This window comes from Pristis pectinata, chromosome 37, assembly GCF_009764475.1.
Source record: "Pristis pectinata isolate sPriPec2 chromosome 37, sPriPec2.1.pri, whole genome shotgun sequence".
NCBI lineage: Eukaryota > Metazoa > Chordata > Chondrichthyes > Rhinopristiformes > Pristidae > Pristis > Pristis pectinata.
Window position 1 is genome coordinate 3747462 of NC_067440.1, and position 17210 is coordinate 3764671.

Consider the following 17210-nt stretch of genomic DNA (forward strand, 5'->3'; position numbering starts at 1 on the left):
GCCTTGTTTCATCGGACATGTGCTATGAAGAGAGGTTGGACAGGTTGGGTCTGTTGTCTGTAGAATAACAGAGGCTGAGGGGAGGTACGTTGAAAGTTTATAAAGTTATGTGAGGCATAGAGAGAGTGGACAGTCAGTATCTTTTTCCCAGCATTGAAATGTCTAGCACTAAAGGGTATGTATTTAAGGTGAGAGGGGACAAGTACAGAGGAGATGTGCGGTGCAAGTATTTTACAGAGAGAGTGATGGGTGCTTGGAATGCACTGCCAGGTGTGGTGGTGGAGGCAGATAGCACTGGAGGGGTTAGGAGACTCTTAGGCACAGGAACATGCAGAGAAGGCAGGGATATGGTCAGTATGTGGGGAAATGGGATTAGATTAATTAGGAGTCATTGGTTTAATTAGTTCAGCGCAACATCGTGGGCCAAAAGGGCCCCTCCTGTGCTGTTCTGTTCTGTTCTGTGTTCCATCAGACAAGCAGATGAATCACCGAGACATAGAAGGCTAGGGACGAAATGTGGATCGATGAGTACAGAGGTCAGCATGGACATGATGGGCCAAAGGGCCTGTTGCTGTTCTGCAGGATTGTATGAACTGTGAAGTGAACAGATCACGGAGACAGAGGATGGGGAAGAGAGTGCAGAAAGGTGACGGGAGCAGTTTGACCTTCAGATAGGTAGACCGTGTGGTGAAGAAGGCATACGTTATATGGTAATGATCTGGATGACGGAATTAATACCTTTGTGGCCAAGTTGCATATGGTAAAAAGATAGGTGGAGGGGCAGGTAGTGTTGAGGAAGCAGGAAGTCTGCAGAAGGACTTAGAGAGGTTGGAAGAATGGGCAAAGAAGTGGCAGATGGAAGACAGCGCAGGGAAATGCATGGTCATGTACTTTGGGGGAAGGAATAAAGGCGTAGACTATTTTCTAAATGAGGAGCGAATTCAGAAATCAGAGGTGCAAAGGGACTTCTGAATCCCAGTGCAGGATTCCCTGAAGGTTAACTTGCAGGTAGTAAGGAAGGCAAATGCAACGCTTGCATTCATTTCCAGAGGACTAGAATACAAAAGCAAGGCTGTAATGTTGAGGCTTTATAAGGTGTTGGTCAGACCACATTTAGAGTAATGCAAGCAGTTTGGGACCCATATCAAAGGAAAGATGTGCTGGCATTGGAGAGGGTCCAGAGGAGGTTTACAAGAATGATCTGGGAATGAAAGGGTTAACACGTACAGGCTCTGGGGGCCCGTACTCGCTGGAGTTTAGAAGGGTGAAGGGAGAATCTCATTGAAACATACTGATTATTGAAAGGCCTGGATAGACTGGACTTGGAGAGGATGTTTCTAGTAGTGGGAGAGCCTAGGACCAGAGGGCACAGAATAAAAAAAGTCCCTTTAGCACAGAGATGAGGAATTTCTTCACCCTGTGGAATTCCTTGCCACAGACGGCTGTGGAAGCCAAGTCATTTGGTGTATTTAAAGTGGCGGATGATAGGTTCATCATCAGTAAGGACATCAAAGTGGTGAACGCAGGAGAATAGTGAAGAGAAGGAAAAAAATCAGCCATGATCAAATAGTGGAACAGACTCGATGGGCCAAATGGCCTAATTCTGCTCCTATGTCTTTTGGTCTGATGGTCACACAGTTAAGTAGTATTGAGAGAAGCATTTGATTCACCAAGGCCTCGAATTCCACAGAAGAAATGTGGATAAATGGAACGTGGATCAATGAGTACAGAGGTCAGCATGCACACGGTAGGGCGAAAGGCCAGTTGCTGTTCTGTAAGACTGCATGAACTGTGACGAGAACAGATCACGGAGACAGAGGTTGGGGAAGACAGTGTAGAAACGTGACAGGAGCAGTTTGTCCTTTTGCCCCGGACACTGGTCAGGATACAGATAAATACTCTCACCTGTAAAACTATTTACAGCGCAGATGAGGAGCAACTGGCCAGCTGAACAATCTCTTCACCCCACACGGGGCGAAGGATGTGGACGACCCAGAGATAAATGAATCAAAATCATGAATGAAAATCAAACCTGACGAAGGGTGTTTGACCAGAAACATTTGCTCTGTTTCACTTCCCACAGATGCTGACTGACCTGCTGAATATTTGCAGTACCTTCTGTGTTTTTTATGAATGTCTCAAAGCCCCGTTGTCTGCCGCTGAGGGACGTGTAGCTGCACTTTCTGTAGAAACACCTCAACAGTCTGGAACTCGGTGGGAAAGTCTGGAGGTGTCTCCCCTCATGGATGTGAATAGCAGCTGACATCCCGATCCACACGCCTGAGTGTTGACTCTGTTGTTTAACAATGTCCACTTGGTTCACAGGAGTGCTCAGTAAAACACTGTTGTTCTCAACTCCGGCCCACACCAGCAGAGAGCACGATTTCTGCTGATATACCAACACAAAGGACGTAAACATCAAGAATAAGACCAGCCTTTCAACCTCGGGATGTCCGAAATTTGTCGACAGCTGAGTCAGCAGCAAAAAGGTTCCACCAAGATTCGAACTCGGATCGCTGGATTCAAAGTCCCTAGTGCTCACCATTACACCATGGAACCACAACAAATGTTGAGTGCTTTTTCTGCCCAATGCTGTACACTTGGGCTGAATCTTCTCTCGTGTTCGTTGAAGATTACTATCCAATTCATCCGTAGAGGTTTAGCATGTTGCCATAAGGTGAATAGTGAACAAAATTCAGGAGGACAGGCTTTAAGTTAACTTGGCAGGACAGAGATAAATTAGGGATGGTCAGTATGGTTTTGTGCTCGGGAAATCCTACCTCTGTAATGTGATCGACATTTTCAAAGAAATATCCAAGTGAATTCGTGAGGGCAGTTTGGTAGATAGACTTTAGTAAGGTTTTTTTGACAAGATGCCTCATGTATTTGTTGGTCCAAAAATTTAGAACTTATAGGATCCAAGGCAAGTGGGATTCAAAATTTCCTCGGTAACATGAGGCGGGGGTGGTGGTGAAGAGATTGTTTTCTGATTGGCAGTGTCAGACCAGTGGTTTACCACACGGACCGGTGCTGGGACCGCTGGTGTTGGTGATGTACATTCATGACTTGGATGTGAATGTTGGAGTGTGATTACTAAGTTTGCAGGTGAGAGAAAAGTCTCTCTATTTATACGTAGCGAGTGGATTATCTCCGGCTGCAGCTGGATGTGGATCAGCTGAAAGGTTGGGTGGAATATTGGTGCATGAAATTTAATCCTGACAGGTGCAAAGTGATGCATTTTGAAAGGACAAACAGGAGAGCGCATACACAGTAAATTGTCGGACCCGAGGCAGTGTCGAAGAAAAAGGGGGATCCATAGATCCATGGAAGTGACAGCACAGGTAAACAGTGTGGTGAAGGACGGATATGGGATGCTTGCATTCATCGCCTGAGGAACAGAATATAGGAATAGGGGTGTCGTGTCACAAACTTACCAAACAGTAGTTCTGCTAAGGCTTGAGTACTGTGTGCAGTTCTGGTCAGCACACCGTGGGAAGGATATGATAGTGCTGGAGAGGCAGCAGAGGAGGTTCATCAGGATGTTGCTGGAATAAAGCATTTCAGTTAAAATGAGAGACTGGGTCTCTTCTCCTGGAACGGAGGAGGCTGAGGGGTGGGCTGACAGAGGTGGGAAAAATTATGAGGAGGAGCAATATGGAAGATGGTGAGAATCCTCTTTCTCTTGGTCGGGGTGTCTAAAACAAGAGGTGTTTGACGTTAAACATCCGCTCTGTTTCACTTCCCACAGGTTCTGACTGACCTGCCGAGTATTTGCAGTATTTACTGTGTGTATTATGATTGTATCGAAGCCCCTTTGTCTGTCGCTGAAGGACGTGTAGCTGCACTTTCTGTAGAAACAACACAACAGTCTGGAACTCTGTGGGAAAGCCTGAAGGACTCTCCCCACATGGATGTGAATAAACCACTTATGTCCCAAGAACGGGCACCTAAGTGTCGAGTCTGTTATTTAACACTGTACACTTTGTTCATCAGAGTGCTCAGCAAACACTGCTGTTCACAACTCCGGATCACACCAGCAGCAAGCACGACTTCTGCTGATTTACCAGCACAAAGGGCATAAACATCAAGAATAATTCCAGGCTTTCAATCTTGGATGTCCAAAATGTTTCGACAGATAACTCAACAGCTGTAAGTTTCCACTGAGATTTGAAATCGGATCGCTGGATTCAAAGCCCAGAGTGCTCACCATTACACCATGGAAGCTGCACTCCCTCAGTCAATGTCACTCCAACTCCCCCCCCCCCCATCAGAACTTCTCATTGCAGCTGGAGGGTATTTTCACCGGGTTTAAACTTGTTTCAAACCAAGAATGTACTACCTCAGCCAAAGAATGGCAGGGTAAGCTCAGATGGCTGCTTTGCTTCATCAAACTTTCGGAGGCACAACCTCTGCGTGCATCCGCAAGGACAGCAGAACATTTAACAGCAAACAGGTTCCACCGAGATTTGAACTAGGATCTCTGGATCCAGAGTCCAGAGTTCTCACCATTACACCATAGAACCACAGCAAATGCTGATTGATTTACCTGGCCCAACTTGTGCTGAAGCAGCAAGTAATTTCTACTTGTTCTTACAAGATTACTGGCCCATTCATCTGAAGAGGATTAGCATGTTACTATCAGGAAAATTATTGAAAGCATTTATGGAGGACAGGATTTATTTAAACTTGGCAGGTCAAATATATATTAGAGATGGTCAGGATGACTGTGTTTGGGAAATCCTATGTCATTAATGTGAATGAAAATTTCAAAAAAGTGACTAAGTGCATTCGTGAGGGTAGTTTGGTATGGAATATTGGGAAGGCCGTTGACAAGAGGCTGCACATTTTTTCTGGTCCAGACGGTTATAGCTCAAAAGATCGAAGGTAAGTTATGTCAAACATTATCTCGGTACTATGAGGCAGGGGGTGGTGGTGAAGAGATTGTTTTCTGATTGGCTGTCGGTGACCAGTGGCGCATGACAAGGACAGTTGCAGGGACCATTGGTGTCTGTTGTGTACATTCATGCCTTGCATGAGAGTGTTGGAGAGTGGTTACTAAGGTTGCAGGTGAGATAAACCTCTCTCGATTTGCAGATAGCGAGTGGATTCTCTCCGGCTGCAGCTGGATGTGGATCAGCTGAAAGGTTTGGTGGAATATTGGATCATGGGATTTAATACTGCTAGGTGAAATGTGATATATTTTGAAAGTACAAATAAGGAGGGGGCATACACAGTAAATGGTCTGGCCCGAGGCAGTGTCGATGATCAAGGGGGATCCATAGACCGCTGCAAGTGGCATCACAGGTAGGCAGTGCAGTGAAGGAGGCATAGATGGTGAGAATCTTCTTTTCCTTGGTCGGGGTGTCCAAAACAAGAGGTGTTTGACCTGAAACCTTCGCTCTGCTTCTCTTCCCACAGGTGTTTCTTGACCTGCTGATTATTTGCTGTATTTTCTGTGTTTAATGTGATTGTATCAAAGTCCTGCAACAGTAATGGACTCAGTGGGAAAGTCTGGAGGTGTCTCCCTTCATGGATGTGAATAAACCGCTTTCAAACCGAGTTCAGACCCCTGAGTGTACACTCTGTTGTTTAACATTGTCCATTTGGTTCACTAGAGCGCTCAGCAAAACACTGTTGTTCACAACTCCGGACCTGACCAGCAGCAAGCACGACTTCTGCTGATTTACCAGCAAGTAGGGCATAAACATGAAGAATAAGCCCAGACTTTCAATGTTGGATGTTCGAAATTTGTTGACAGCTGACTCAGCAGCAATAAGGTTCCACAGAGATTCGAACTTGGATCGCTGGTTCAAAGCCCAGAGTGATCACCATTACACCATGGAACCTGCACAACCTCAGTCAATGTCACTCCAACTCCCCACCATCAGACACTCTCATTCCAGCTGGAGGGGATTGTCACCAGGTGTAAACTTGTTTAAAAGCAAGAATGAACGAACTCAGCCAAGAAGGGAACAATCTCAGGACCCATGCAGTTGGACTGAGAACTTGGATGAAACAAATGGCAGGGAAAGCTCAGTTAGCTGCTTTGCTTCAACAAATCTTCGGAAGCACAAACTCTGCATGGATCTGCAAGGGCAGAACAACACTTGACAGCAAACAGGTTGCACGGAGATTTGAACTCGGATCGCTGGATTCCGTGTCCAGACTTCTCACCATTGCACCACGGAACCACAGCAAATTCTAACTGATTTTCTTGGCCCAGCTTGTATACTTGGGTTGAAGCAGCAAGTAACTTCTCTCCTTGTTCTTAGAAGATTACTGGCCCATTGATCTGAAGAGGTTTAACAAGTTACTATGAGGGAAATTATTGAAAGAAATTCTGGAGGACAGGATTTATTTAAATTTGTCAGGTCAAATATATCTTCGAGATGGTCAGGATGGATTTGTGTTTGGGAAATCCTGTGTCATACATGTGCATGAATATTTCAAAGAAGTAACTCACAACATTGGTGAGGCTAGTTTGGTAGATTGACATTATAATGACCTTCGACAAGATGATGCATATTGTTGCTGGTCCAAACGTTTAAAGCTCATAAGATCCAAGGCAAGTCGTGTTCAAAATTCTCTTGATAACATAAGGCAGGGGCTGTTGGTGAAGAGATTGTTTTCTGATTGGCAATCGGTGACAAGTGTTGTACCACAAGGACCGGTGCTGGGACTGTTGGTGTCCGTTGTGTACATTCATGATTTGGATGTAAGTGTAGCGGAGTGATTACTAAGTTTGCAGGTGAGAGAAAAGTCTCTCGATTTGTAGATAGCGAGTGCATTCTCTGCGACTGATGCTGGATGTAGATCAGCTGAAAGTTTGGGTGGAATATTGGAGCATGGGATTTAATCCGGACAGGTGCAAAGTGATGCATTTTGAAAGGACAAACAAGGATGGGGCATACACAGTAAATGGTCGGGTCCGAGGGAGTGTCGATGAAGAATGGGGATCCATAGATCCCTGGAAGTGGCAGCACAGGTAGACAGTGTGGTGAAGGAGGCAAGTGTCATGCTTGCATTCATCGGCTGTGGAAAAGAATATAGGGACAGGGATGTCGTGACACAAACTTACCAAGCACAGGTTCTGCCAAGGCTGGAGTACTGTGTGCAGTTCTGGTCAACACACTGTGGGAAGGGTGTGATAGTGTTGGAGAGGGAGCAGAGTAGGTTCACTAGGATGCTGCCGGAATGAAGCATTTCAGTTAGAATAAGAGACAGGTCTGTTCTCCTGGAGCGGAGGAGGCTGAGGGGTGACCTGACAGAGGTGGGCAAAATTATGAGGAGGAGCAATATGGAAGATGGTGAGAATCCTCTTTCTCTTGGTCGAAGTGTCTAAAACAAGATGTGTTTGACGTTAAACCTTCGCTCTGTTTCACTCCCCACAGGTGCTGACTGACATGCTGAGTATTTGCAGTATTTTCTGTGTTAATTATGAATGTATCAAAACCCCTCTGTCTGCCGTTGAGGGACCGATAGCTGCACTTTCTCTAGAAACACCACAACAGTCTGGAACTCGGTGGGAAAGCCTGAAGGAGTCTCCCCACATGGACGTGAATAAACCGCTTGCATCCCAAGAACGGACACCTAAGTGTCGAGTCTGTTATTTAACACTGTCCCCATAGTTCAGCAGAGCGCTCATCAAACACTGCTGTTCACAAATCCGGACCAGACCTGCCGCAAGCACGACTTCTGTCGATTTACCAGCACAAACGGCATAAAGATCAAGAATAATTCCAGGTTTTCAACCTTGGATGTTCAAAATTTTTCGACAGCAAACTCATCAGCTGTAAGGTTCCAACGATATTTGAACTCGAATCGCTGGATTCAACGCCCAGAGTGCTCACCATTACACCATGGAACATGCACACCCTCAGTCAAAGTCACACCAATTCCCCACCATCAGGACATCTCATTCCAGCTGGAGGGTATTTTCACCGGGTTTAAACTTGTTTCAAACCAAGAATGTACGACCTCAGCCAGAAGGGAACGATCTCAGGACCAATGGAGTTGGACTGAGACCTTGGATTAGACGAATGGCAGGGAAAGCTCAGATGGCAGCTTTGGTTCATTAAAAGTTCGGAGGCACAAACTGTGCATCTATCCGCAAGGGAAGCACCACATTTGATGGCAAACAGGTTATACCGAGATTTGAACTCGGATCGTTGGATTCAGAGTCCAGAGGGCTCACCATTACACCATGGAGCCACAGCAAATGCTAACTGAATTTACTGGCCCAACCTACACAACTGGGCTGAAACAGCAAGTAACTTCTCTCCTTGTTCTTACAAGATTACTGGCCCATTCATCTGAAGAGGTTTAGCATGTTACTATCAGGGAAATTATTGAAAGAAATGCTGGAGGACAGGATTTATTTAAACTTGGCAGGTTAAATATATATTAGGGATGGTCAGCATGGCTTTGTGTTTGGGAAATCCTGTGTCATTAATGTGATTGAATATTTCAAAGAAATAACTAAGTGCATTCGTGAGGGTAGTTTGGAAGATGAAATATTAGGAAGGACTTTGACAAGATGCTGCAATTTTTCTGGTCTAAACAGTTAGAGCTCATAAGATGGAATGGAAGTTATGTCTAAAATTCTCTCGGCAACATGAGGCGGGGCTGGTGCTGAACGTATTCTTTTCTGATTGGCAGTCGGTGACCAGCGATGTACCACAAGTACAGGCGCTGGGACCGTTGGTGTCTGTTGCGTACATTCATGATTTGGATGTGAGTGTTGTAGTGAGATTACAAAGTTTCCAAGTGAGAGAAAAGTCTGTCGATTTGCAGATGACGAGTGGATTCTCTCCGGCTGCAGCTGGATGTGGATCATCTGAAAAGTTGGGTGGAATGTTGGAGCATGGGATTTAATCCTGACAAGTGTAAAGTGATGCATTTTGAAAGGACAAACAAGGAGGGGGATAGACAGTAAATTGTCGGGCCCGAGGCAGTGTCGATGAAGAAGTAGGATCCAAAGACCGCTGGAGGTGGCAGCACAGATGGACAGTGTGGTGAAGGGGCATATGGGATGCCTGCATTCATCAGCTGTGGAAGAGAATATAGGAACAGAGATGTCGTTTTACAAAATTATCAAACACTAGTTCTGCACGGATCGAGTACTAACACATAGTTCTTGTCACCACACTGTTGGCAGGATGTGATAGTGCTGGAGAGGGAGCAGAGTAGGTTCACCAGGATGTTGCTCGAATGAAGCATTTCAGTAAGAATGAGAGACAGGGTCTCTTCTCCTGAAGCGGAGGAGGCTGAGGGGTGACCTGACAGAGGGGGGCAGAATTCGGAGGAGGAGCAAAATGGTAGATGGGGAGGATCTACTTTGTATTGGTCGGGGTGTCTAAAACAAGTGTGTTTGACCTGAAACCTTCCCTCTGGTTCACTTCCCACATATGCTTCCTGACCTGCTGAGTATTTGCAGTATTTTCTGTTTTTATTATGAATGTATAAAAGACCCGCTGTCTGCCTCTGAGGGACGTGTAGTTGCACTTTCATTAGAAACACCTCAACAGTCTGTAACTCGGTGTGAAGCCTCCAGGCGTCTCCTCGCATTGACGTGAAATGAACTCTTACTTCCCGAGACCGGACTTTAATTTAACGCTGTCCACATAGTTCACCAGTGCGCTCAGCAAATACTATTTTTCACAACTCCGGACCACACCTGCAGCAAGCACGACTTCTGCTGATTTGCCAGCATAAAGGACATAAACATCATGAATAGGACCAGCCTTTCAACCTCGGATGTTCGAAGGTTGTCGACTGCTGACTCAGCAGCGATAGGTTTCCACCGAGATTCAAACTCGGATCGCTGGATTCAAAGTCCAGAGTGCTCACCATTACACCATGCAACCACAAAAAATTCTGAGTGCTTTTCCTACCCAATGCTGTACACTTGGGCTGAATCTTCTCTCCGTGTTTGTTCAAGATTACTCTCCAATTCATCTGGAGAGGTTTAGCATGTTACCATAAGGGGAATAGTGAAGGAAATTCAGGAGCACAGACTTTATTTAAATTTGGCAAGTCAGAGATATATTAGGGATGGTCAGTATGGTTTTGTCCTTGGGAAATCCTCCCTCAGGGAAGTGATTGACTTTTTCAAAGAAGTATACGAGTGAATTCGTGAGGGCAGTCTGGTAGATAGACTTTAGTAAGGTCTTTGACAAGATCCGCATGTATTTGATGGTCCGAAAATTTAGAGCTCAAAGGATCCAAGTCACGTGGAATCCAAAATTCTCTCGGTAACATGAGGCAGGGGGTGATGGTGAAGGGATTGTTTTGTGATTGGCAACCGGTGAGAAGAGGTGCAGGACAAGGACCGGTGCAGGGATGGTTGTTGTCTGTTGTGTACATTCATGATTTGGACGTGAGTGTTGCAGAGTGATTACTAAGTTCGCAGGTGAGAGAAAAGTGTCTCGATTTGTAGAAAGCGAGTGGATGCTCTGCAGCTGCTGCTGGATGTGGATCAGCTGAAAAGGTTGGTGGAATATTGGAGAATGGTATTTAATCCTGTCATGTGCAAATTGATGCATTTTGAAAGGCAAACGAGGAGGAGGCTTACACAGTAAATGGTCGGGCCGGAGGGAGTGTCGATGAAGAATGGCGATATATAGACTCTGGAAGTGGCAGCACAGGTAGACAGTGTGGTGAAGGAGGCAAATGGCATTCTTGCATTCATCGGCTGTGGAAAAGAAGATAGGGACAGGGATGTCATGTCACAAACTTACAAAACACTAGTTCTGAAAAGGCTGGAGTACTGTGTGCAGTGCTGGGCAGCACACTGTGGACAGGATGTGATAAGTACTGGAGAGGGAGCAGAAGAGGTTCACCAGGATTTTCTTGCAATGAAGCATTTCAGTTAGAATGAGAGACTGAGTCTGTTCTCCTGGAGCGGAGGAGACTGAGGGGTGATATGACAGAGGTGGGCAATATCATGAGGAGGAGCAATATGGTAGATGGAGAGAATCTTCATTCTTTTGGTCGGGGTGTCTAAAACAAGAGGTGTTTGAAGTTGAACCTTCGCTCTGTATCACATCCCGCAGGTGCTGTCTGACCTGCTGAGTATTTGTAGTATTTACTATGTTTATTATGAATGTATCAAAGCCCCGCTTTCTGCCGCTGAGGGACGTGTAGCTGCACTTTCTGTAGAAACACCACAGCAGTCTGGAACTCGGTGGGAAATCCTGAAGGTGTCTCCCCACATGGATGTGAATAAACCTCTTGCATCCCAAGACCGGGCTCCTGAGTGTCGACTCTGTTATTTAACACTGTCCACATAGTTCACCTGAGTGCTGAGCAAACACTGCCGTTCACAAATCCGGACCATACCAGCAGCAAGCACGATTTCGGATGATTTACCAGCATAAAGGGCATAAGCATCAAGAAAAATTGCAGGCTTTCAGCCTTGGATGTTCAAAATTATTCGACAGCTAACTCATCAGCTGTAAGGTACCACGGAGAATTGAAATCGGATCGCTGGATACAAAGCCCAGAGTGCTCACCATTACACCATGGAACCTGTACACCTTCAGTCAATGTCACTCCAACTCTCCAGCATCAAATCGTCTCATTCCAGTTGGAGGGGATTGTCACCGTGCGTAAACTTGTTTCAAACCAAGAATGTACCACCTCAGCCAAGAAGGGAACGATCTCAGGACCCATGGAGTTGGACAGAGACTTGGATGAAACGAAAGGCAGTGAAAGCTCAGATGGCTGCTTTGCTTCATCTGTATCTATCCGCAAGGGCAGCACAACATTTTTATAGCAAACAGGTTCCACCGAGATTTGAACTCGGATCGCTGGATTCAGAGTCCAGAGTGCTCACCATTACACCATGGAACCACAGCAAATGCTGATTTATTTTTCTGGCCGAACCTGTACACTTGGGCTGAAGCAGCAAGTAACTTCTCTCCTAGTTCTTACGAGATTACTGGCCCTTTCATCTGAGAGGTTTAGCATGTTACTGTCAGGGAAATTAGTGACAGAAATTCTGGAGGACAGGATTTATTTAAATTGGCAGGTCAAATATATATTAGAGATGGTCAGCATGACTTTGTGTTCCGGAAATCCTATGTCATTAATGTTATTGAATATTTCAAAGAAGAAACTAAGTGCATTCGTGAGGGTAGTTTGCCAGATGGAATAATGGGAAGGCCTTTGACAAGATGTTGCACATTTTTCTGTTCCAAGCTGTTTGACCTCATAAGATCCTTGGCAAGTTATGTCATAATTCTCTCCGTAACATGCGGCGAGGCTGGTGTTGAAGCGATTGTTTTCTGATTGGCAGTCGGTGACCAGTGCTGTACCACAAGGACCGGCGCCAGGACCGTTGGTGTCTGTTGTGTACATTCATGATTTGGATGTGAGTGTTGCAGCGTGATTACAAAGTTTGCACGTGAGAGAAAAGTCTGCCCATTTGCATATAGCGAGTGGATTCTCTCCGGCTGCAGCTGAATGTGGATCATCTGAAAAGTTGGGTGGAATGTTGGAGCATGGCATTTAATCCTGACAGGTGCAAACTGATGCATTTTGAAAGGACAAACAAGCAGCGGGCATACACAGTAAATGGTTGGGTCCGAGGCAGTGTCGATGAACAAGGAGGATCCAAAGACCGCTGGAAGTGGCAGCACAGGTAGACAGTGTGGTGAAGGAGGCATATGGTATGCCTGCATTCATCGGCTGTGGAAAAGAATATATGAACAGGGATGCCGTGTTACAAACTTACCAAACACAAGCTCTGCCACGGCTGGTGTACTGTGTGTTGTTCTGGTCACCACACTGTGGACAGGATGTGATAGTGTTGGAGAGGGAGAAGAGGATGTTCACCAGGATGTTGCTGTCATGAAGCATTTCAGTTAGAATGAGAGACTGAGTCTGTTCTCCCTGGAGCGGGGTAGGCTGAGAGGTGGCGGTCATAGGTAGGTAAAATTATAAAGAGGATCTATATGGTAGATGGAGAGAATCTTCTTTCTCTTGGTCGGCGTGTCTAAAACTGGAGGTGTTTGACCTGAAACCTTCGCTCTGCTTCACTTTGGACAGGTGCTTACTGACCTGTTGACTATTTGGAGTATTTTCTGTGTTTAATATGATTGTATCAAAGCCCCGCAAAAGTAAGGAACTCAGTGGGAAAGCCTGGAGGTGTCTCCCCTCATGGATGTGAATAAACCGCTTTCAAACCGAGTACAGACCTCTGTTGTTTAACACTGTCCACTTGGTTCACCAGAGTGCTCAACAAAACACTGTTGTGCACAACTCGGGACCACACCAGCAGCAAGCGCGACTTCTGGTGAACAAACTCTGCATGCATCCGCAAGGGCAACACAACACCTGACAGCTAACCGGTTCCACAGAGATTTAAACTCGTATCGCTGGATTCAGAGTCCAGAGTGCCCACCGTTACACCATGGAATCACAGCAAACTCTGACGGATTTTCCTGGCCCAAACTGTACAATTGGGCTGAAGCAGCAAGTAACTTCTCTCCTTGTTCTTACTGGCCTCTTCATCTGAAGAGGTATAACAAGTTACTATGACGGAAATTATTGAAAAAATTCTGGAGAACAGGATTTATTTAAAGCTGGCAAGTCAAATATATCTTCGAGATGGTCAGAATGGCTTTGTGCTGGGGAAATTCTGCGTCATTAATGTGAATGAATATTGAAAAGAAGTATCTCAGTGCATTGGTGAGGGAAGTTTGGTGGATGGACATTCGAACGACCTTTGACAAGGTGCTGCACATTTTTGCTGGTCCAAACGTTTAGAGCTCATAAGATCCACGGCAAGTTGTGTCCAAAATTCTCTCGATAAGATGAGGAAGGGGCTGGTGGTGAAGAGATTATATTCTGATTGGCAATCGGTGACCAGTGGTGTACCACAAGAACAGGTAGTTGGACCAGTGCTGTCTGTTGTGTGCATTCATGATTTGGATGTGAGTGTTGCAGCGTGATTACAAAGTTTGCACGTGAGACAAAAGTCTGTACATTTGCATACAGCGAGTGGATTCTCTCTGGCTGCAGCTGAATGTGGATCATCTGAAAAGTTGGATGGAACGTTGGAGCATGGGATTTAATCCTGACAGGTGCAAAGTGATGCATTTTGAAAGGACGAATAAGGATGGGGCATACACAGTAAAATGTCGGGCCCTAGGCAGTGTCGATGAAGAATGGGGATCCATAGACCGCTGGAAGTGCAGAAGAAGTAGACAGTGTGTTGAAGGAGGCAGATGGTATGTTGCATTCTTCTGTTGTGGAAAAGAATATAGGAACAGGGATGCCCCAGTTACAAACTTACCAAGCACTAGTTCTGCCACGGCTGGGGTACTCTGCGTACTTCTGGTCACCAATTTGTGGGCAGGATGTAATAGAGTTGGAGAGGGAGCAGAGAATGTACCCCAGAATATTTCTAGAATGAAACATTTCTGTTAGAATGAGAGTTGCGACTGTTCTCCCTGGGGCGGAGGAGGCTGAGGGGTGACCTGACAGAGGGGGGCAAAATTATGAGCAGGAGCATTATGCTAGATGGTGAGAATCCTGTTGCTCTTGGTCGTTGTGTGTAAAACAAGAGGTGTTTGACCTGAAACCTTCGCTCTGTTTCACTTCCCACAGGTGCTGCCTGACCTGCTGAGTATTTGCAGTATTTTCTGAGTTCATAATGAGTGTTTCAAAACCCCGTTGTCTGCCGCTGAGGGACCTGTAGCTGCACTTTCTGTAGTAACACCAGAACACTCTGTAACTCGGTGGGAAATCCTGAAGGAGTCTCCCCACATGGCCGTGAATAAACAGTTTACAACCCAAGACCGGGCTCCTGAGTGTCGAGTCTGTTATTTAACACTGTAGTGGTAGTTCACCATAGCACTAGTGAAAAGAATGCTGTTCTCAACACCCGACCACACCATCAGCAAGCACGACTTCTGCTGATTTACCAGCACAAAGGGCATGAACATGAAGAATAAACCCAGATTTTCAATGTTAGATGTTCTAAATTTGTTGTCAGCTGACTCAGCAGCAATCGGGATCCACGAGATTCGAACACGGATCGCTGGATTCAATGCCCAGAGTGCTCACCATTACACCATGGAACCACAACAAATGATGACTGCATTTCCTGGTCCAATCTTGTACACTTGGGCTGAATCTTCCCTCAATGTTATGATCAAGATTACTCTCCAATTCACCTGAAGATCGTTACCATGTTACCAGAGGAGGAATATTGAACGAAATTCAGGAGTACAGGATTTATTTAAACTTTGCAGGTCAGAGATGTGTTTGGGATGGTCAGTATAGTTTGTGCTTCGGAAATCCTGTCTTCGTAATGTGAAAGACTTTTTCAAAGAAGTATCCCATTGAAGTTGTGAGGGCAGGTTTGTAGATTGCCTTTAGTAAGGTCTTTGACAAGATGGCACAACTGTTTGATGGTCCAAAAATTTAGAGCTGATTGGACGCAAGGCACGTTGTATCCAAAATTCTCTCGGTAACATGAGGCAGGGGGTGGTGGTGAAGAGATTGCTTTCTGATTGGCAAACGGTGACCAGTGATGTAGAGAAGGACCGGTGCTGGGACCGTTGGTGTCTGTTGTGTACATTCATGACTTGGATGTGAGTGTTGGAGTGTGATTACTAAGTTTGCAGGTGAGAGAAAAGTCTCTCGATTCATAGATAGCGAGTGGATTCTCTCCGGCTGCAGCTGGATGTGGATCTGCTGATAAACCGGGTGGAATATTGGTGAATGGAATTTAATCCTGACAGGTGCAAAGTGATGCATTTTGACAGGACAAACATTGATGGGACGTACACAGTAAATGGTCGGATCCTAGGGAGTGTTGAAGAACAAGGGGGACGTTGAGATACAGATACATCGATCCCTGTAAGTGGCAGCACAGGTAGACAGTGCGCTGAAGAAAGAATATGGGATGCTTGAGTTCATGGCCGTGGAGACGGATCTCGCAACAGGAATATCGTGTTACAACTTCACCAAACACTGGTTCGGCTACGGCTGGAGTACTGTGTGCAGTTCTAGTCACCACACTGTGGACAGAATATGATAGTGCTAGAGAGGGAGCAGAGAAGGTTCACCAGGATGTTGCAGGAATGAAGCACTTCAGTTAGAATGAGATACCGGGCCTGTTCTCCCTGGAGCGGAGGTGGCTAACGGGTGACCTGACACAGGCGGGCAAAATTAAGAGGAGGATTAATATGGTAGATGGTGATAATTTGGTTTCCCCTTGGTCGGTGTAAAATCAGAGGACATATATTTAAAGAGAGAGGGAGGGGATTCAGGGGAGCTGAGTAGGATTCAATTCACAAGGAGGGTTGTTGGAATCTGGAACTCGTGCTGACTGGCAAGTGCAGGTTGGTTCTGCCACAATATTTAAGGAGCATTGAGACAAGCAATTGAATCGCCAAGGTGTAGAAATCTACAGATGAAATATGGATAAATGGGGCGTGGATCGATGAGTACAGAGGTCAGAATGGAAACGGTGGGCCGAAGAGCCTGTTGCTGTTCTGTAGGATTGTATGAACTGTGAAGTGAACAGATCACGGGGAAGATAGTGCAGAAAGGTGACGGGAGCAGTTTGTTCTGCAGTCCCGGACAGTGGTCAGGATACAGGTAAATACTCTTACCTGTAAAACTATTTACAACGCAGATGAGGAGCAAGTGAACAGCTTAAGAATCTCTTTACCACACAATAGGCGAAGGATTTGGACGTCCCAAAGATAAATGTATCTAATCATGAATGACAATCAAATGTGATGAAGGGTGTTTGACCTGAAACGTTCGCTCTGTTTCACTTCCCACAGGTGATGACTGACCTGCTGAGTATTTGCAGTATTTTCTGTGTTTATTATGGATGTATCAAAGCCCCGCTGCCTGCCGTTGAAAGACGTGTAGCTTCACTTTCTGTAGAAACACCAGAACAGTCTGGAACTCGGTGGGAAAGCCTTAAGGACGTGAATAAACTGCTTGCATCCCAAGAACGGACACCTAAGTGTCGAGTCCGTTATTTTAAACTGTCCACATAGTTCACCAGAGCGCTCAGAAAACACTGCTGTTCACAAAATCGGGCCACACCTGCAGCAAGCACGACGTCTGCCGATTTACCAGCATAAAGGGCATAATTCCAGGCATTCAACCTTGGATGTTCCAAATTTTTTTCAGCTGACTCATCAGCTGTAAGGTTCCACCGAGATTTGAACTCGGATCGC

At 45.7% G+C, this 17210-nt stretch overlaps 1 non-coding gene across 1 annotated transcript; it reads right to left on the reverse strand.

Moving 5' to 3' along the window:
- Positions 1-11781: 11781 nt before the first annotated feature.
- Positions 11782-11853, reverse strand: trnaq-cug (transfer RNA glutamine (anticodon CUG)). The gene has a single exon. It is a non-coding gene; the product is annotated as a tRNA-Gln (tRNA).
- Between the last annotated feature and the right edge of the window lie 5357 nt (positions 11854-17210).